The following is a 5,372-nucleotide window of genomic DNA, read 5'->3' on the forward strand; positions in this document are numbered from 1 at the left end:
TAGTCAGGTACTGTCAGAGCCTCTCAGAAGATAGCTATATTTAGGCTGGCTTGCCCTTCCTTCAGTCTTGGGGGCAGTTTTAAATCTCTACAGGGTAAAATGAACTCAAACCTTTATGTAGATGTGTCAGCTGGAAAAGTGTGTGCTTCTATAACTCTTATCTGGTATTTCACATCATATCCAAGTCAGCACCATTCCTCCAAACAGCTGATGCTCTTGAGAATAATTTGTAGACTTCAACTATCAGTGATTGACCTCACAAATCTGGTCTGCTGCATCAAAAAAATTGTTAATTTGTTGGTTGGTTTTTCAAGACAAGGCTAGACTAGCTTGGAACTCACTATGTAACTCAGGATACCTCTGAACTTTGGGGAGTCTTCTGTCTCATCTTCCAGGTTGCTGAGGTTACAAGGGTGAGCCAATATGCCAGGCTGTATCTCCAATATCTAAGTGTCTCTGTTTTATGTCCAAATCATATTCTGTCACAGGGTTAGGGCCGTGCAGCCATGTTTGGATTGTCAAGCAAGTAGCCCACATTTGCCCATGTTTTTACACTATCATCCAGAATCCTTTCTATCTCAATAAAGTCAACATAGATAAAGTTCAAACACTGTAAGAGACTGTCCCAAGTCAGTTACCCTTCCTCATTGCTATCCTGAAGATACTCCTTACATATCACTTGCTGAAACTAGTTTAAGGCTGGCTGGCCAACTGTAGCTATAGGTGCTAGTTGCTTAGGAAAATAAAACTATAGGTTCACAATACATACAATCAACAACTTGAAAAGCTGTTGAAGATTAAACAACAGTAAAGCTGGAACTGATGTTTTAATTTCTCTTTAATAGTACCCAGTGTCTGTGCTCTCTGCCAGGTTGGCCATCTCAAATCAAACATCTGATTATATACTATTATGTTCCTATGGAGACATAAGCAAATGTCTACTCACTGCAGATAGGAACTACAACATACCAAAGCAAGGGCATTGGAGGAATCCAGCTTGGTGAATGTGGTGTTTGAATGAAAATGCCCACCTATAGGCTCAAAGGGCATGGTGCTATTAGGTGGTATGGCCTTTTTGGAGTAGGTGTGGCCTTGTTGAAAGAAGTATGACACTGAGAGTAGGCTTTGAGGTTTCAATTGGTCAAGCCAAGCCCAATGACACTCTCTCTTCCTGCAGCCTGCTGATCCAGCTGTAGAAGTCTAGGCTCCTTTTCCAGCACCTTGTCTGACTGCATGCTGCTATCGATGCTTCCTGTCATAATGATAATGGGCTAAACCTCTGATCCTGTAAGTAAGGCCCAATTAATTGTTTTCCTTTGTATGATTTCTGTAACTAAGACAATGAACCAATGACTTTTATTGGGGTTACCAATAGAAATATGGCAAGGGGTTCCTTACAGGGGTAGAAATGATTCCATGACACCTCTACCACCAAAAACCCATCCCAGCATGGGCTGTCTCCCATGCTCAGGAAAGCTCGAAATTGGTAGTGTACTGCATATCTTGCAGAAAACTTAACAAGTTGGAGAGTATCTCTGCCAGGTAGCTTAGTAGGTCTGCACCTCTCCAACGCAGCTTAGATGGTCTCGGAATCTTCCAAGCAGCTCGGCTGGGCTCTGTGTCTTAATTGGCTCAGCTTGCCTGAGAGTCTTCTGGGCAGCTGTGCTGGTCTGAGATTGTCTCTCAGCTGTCCTTACTATTTATATGCATTTAAGGATGGAGGGAACTAGTGAGTCTTATCAGTTTAAAGAACTTCCTGAGGCCTTTGAATTATTTACTTTCTAAGTTTGAGGGGCTTCTCTGTAGAATAGAGTGTTTCATTTGCCTGTAGAATAGTCTATATCTCAAAAGGCCTCCTTATGAGATAGAAAGTTTTTCCTCAGAAGAGATTGCTACATGGTTAAGCATATTGTCCTGTACCATATTAAGATGTTCCTTTGCCAAGATGACTGCCATGTCAGGACAAGGAGGAACCCATGCTTGACACTTTCTCAATAGTTCTGTTCCTTCAATACTAACTGAGAGGAGTTTTAGAAGATTAAAAGCCAGTTTTTATTTTCACTCTCTGTTTTCTCTTGACTTTTGCTGTCATGGAACAAAACAAAATCTAGCACTCCTTTCTTGGAGACTTCATTACATAATAATGTAGGGTCTGTATATAAGGAATATCATCATTGTCTTAGTCTTATAGAACCCAAGACTTCCAGCTCAAGGATGGTACCACCCACAAGGGGCCCTACCCCACTTGATCACTAATTGAGAAAATGCCCCACACCTGGATCTCGTGGAGGCACTTCCCCAACTGAAGCTCCCTTCTCTATGATAACTCCAGCCTGTGTCAAGTTGACACACAATACCAGCCAGTACAATTGACCCCTTGTCAACTTGACACACAAACACATCACTATTAATCCTCAACCCTTATTTTCTTATTCATCCCCAAAATCTAAAGTCCCACAGTCTTTATATATTAAAAGTTCAATCAATTTAAAATGTCCAATATCTTTTAAAATTCAAAGTCTCTTAACTGTGGGCTCCACTAAAATACATTCTTCCTTCAAGAGGGAAAAATATCAGAGCACACTCCAGCCTGTGTCAAGTTGACACACAAAACTAGCCAGTACAGAGACCAAGAGTAACATCAGTAGCCTTTGATTTGAAGCATAAGAAAACAAGTAGGAAATGGACAAAGACAAACATTATGAAAAGATCTGGGAAATCCTTGAGGGCAGCCTTGATTGAATGGAGCATGGAGCCACATATGTTAGAGAAATCAGTCCAATTCTGAGAGTGCTTGTAGTGGATGACCTGATAAAGGAAGGAAGAAAAACAGGTTTTGTTCCAGCATTTTCCATGTCTTTTTTTCTATTAATTTGCAATTAAAATAATTTTAGGAGTTTGTCTAGAAGAACAACCCTTTAATTATGTAGTAATAGACAAACTACAAAGGCATATTACAATTTAGTTTCCACAAAAATATTCTAGTTATATAGGTAATGTTTAAACATGAGGATTGCTAGTTTCAACGTTTAAAAAAAAGGAAGGTAGAAAGAAAGAAAGAAAGAAAGGAAGAAAGAAAGAGAGAAAGAAGGAAAGAAAGAAAGGAAGGAAGAAAGAAAGAAAGAAAGAAAGAAAGAAAGAAAGAAGGAAGGAAAGAAAGAAGGAAAGAAAGAAAGAGACACTTCTGGAAAGAACATGACCACAAAAGGACAATGGGAAGTGGAGAATCTGTGCTATCAGACCATGGATTCTAAAACAAATTGAGGCATTTGGGTCTATTCTGAGTGGATTTTGAATGCTAATTTATTTGTTATAGTGAATGGGATGGAAAACCTATAAAGCTCATTGAAAAGTCTGATTCACATGCAGCAAATTATCTCTAAGAAGTTGAAAAGACAAAGAAAATATGATTTATGAGCCCAAAGCTAATGTTAGGACTTGGTAGAACTTTGCCAACCCAAATAATCAGTGAATTTGGTCATTTCCATTCTGTTGCCTGCAAGCATGAGGGATCCAGTTGCATTTTGGTGAAACCATTTAGCTCAATGTGGTCTCTCATGTAGCTCAGAACCACAACTTCAATGAGAATTCACTCCTGCTCCACTGAGTGAGTCAAGACAGCCAGGAAGGAGGCCCCCTTCTGCCACCATGACTCACCATGCATGAGACTGAGCTGGTGACCCAGGTCGGGAGCCACTGCATCTCCCTTACATGTGGACCCACTGCTAGCCAAGGTTGGTTAGACCACCAATTCCACATGTCAAATTAAGCCTTTGCCTTGCAAAGTACCAAGGAGTCACACAGAGGTCATGGGTCTATTCTTTCCAGCTATACTTATAAGGTTTTCACACAATGTTTATTTTGGCAGGAAGAATCTCCTGAAGGTTCTCGTGGTAATGTATGAGGAAGGGCCAAAATAATGGTGGTATATCCAGGAAAGCAATGCTTACCATTGTCATGGTTGTTTTCAAAGAAAATTATCCTCATTGCTTTTTTCTGTTATTGAGAATTTTTAGTTTTATTGTAAACATGCTGTGGTGACAGACTTTAAGTAAATAAGATGTTAGTAATTCCTGATTTTTGACAGGCCTGTGTTGGTGCAAAGTTTCTCCATAAAGTTATGTTCTCCGTAATGCTCCTTGGAAAGCAGATAAATTGTACAGGCAGGCAACAGTGAGGGCTCAGCACTTGTTGGTGAACCTGTTTTTTTGTTAAGTAAGGGGCTGACAGAGTTTCTGAGGTTCTTATTTGTTTGTTTGGTGTGTGTGTGTGTGTGTCTGTGTGTGTGTGTGTCTGTGTGTGTGTAAAGACAATTAGTCTGTTTAGAAATTTAGTGATGAGTTGGATCCTAGCCCAGCTGTGATCTTCTGTAGCTCTCTTAGTCTCCCTTTCGGTTCTGAAACATGGTCTCTGGTGTAACTGTCTCTGATGGTGTCATCAAGGTATTCAATGACATGAAAGCATGCAAGTCCTCAACACCAGAAGGGAAGAAATTCAAGAAAGCAGTGAGTGTTCTGCCTGAGTGAGGGCAAGAAGAGCATCATCCTTCAGGAGGGCAAGTGGATCCTGGTAGGAGATGCAGGGTAGACTGTGGACGACGCCTACACCACTTTTGTCAAGATGCTTCCAGACAAGGACTGCCACTATGGTCTCTAAGATGCAACCTACATGACCAAGGAGACCAAGAAGGAGGACCTGCTGTTTATTTTCTGGGTCCCTGGGAATGCCTCCCTTAAGAGCAAAATGATCTGTGCCATTTCCAAGGATGCCATCAAGAAAAAGCTAACTGGAATCAAGCGTGTATTGGAGACAAACTGCTACGAGGGATCGCTACCCAGAACCACTGCACCCTGGCTGAAAAACTAGGTAACAGCTCTTGCTTCCTGGAGGGCAAACCTTTGGGAGCAGTCTCTAGCCCCCTGCCTGAACTATCAAGCAGTCCCAGACCATCCTGTGGGGGTTGCAGGCTGCCCCTTTCCTGGCAGTTCTGGTTTTACTAATCTGCTTTTGATCTTCTGATTCCTCTTGGGTGGAAGCAGACTAAGTCCCTCTACAGGCACCCAGTTTAGGGATAGCCTGTAACTTTGGAACAACATCCTTACATCCCTCCCCATCCCAGGCTACCAACATCTAGCCACAACAGTGACTCTGCTTGTCCATTTAGTTCTGTATGTAAATGAAATGTGGAAATGACCCATCCTACACCAGCTGGGTGCCCTCCCCTTTCCCTTGATCTTGGTCACTCATGGAAGCAGGATCAGTAAGGAACCATCAATAAAACAAAACAAAAATGGAAACAATAAGGGCTAATTAACAAAAGAAAAGAAGAAGTTTAGGGGAAAGGAGATTAGAGGTGTATCCTTCCCTCCCTA

General features: G+C 41.5%; 1 pseudogene; it reads left to right on the forward strand.

The window, feature by feature from the left end:
* Positions 1-4,403: 4,403 nt before the first annotated feature.
* Positions 4,404-5,000, forward strand: LOC116082617 (annotated as a pseudogene).
* The last annotated feature ends 372 nt before the right edge of the window (positions 5,001-5,372 follow it).

The sequence above is a fragment of the Mastomys coucha genome, unplaced genomic scaffold, assembly GCF_008632895.1.
Source record: "Mastomys coucha isolate ucsf_1 unplaced genomic scaffold, UCSF_Mcou_1 pScaffold7, whole genome shotgun sequence".
Taxonomy (NCBI): Eukaryota; Metazoa; Chordata; class Mammalia; order Rodentia; family Muridae; genus Mastomys; species Mastomys coucha.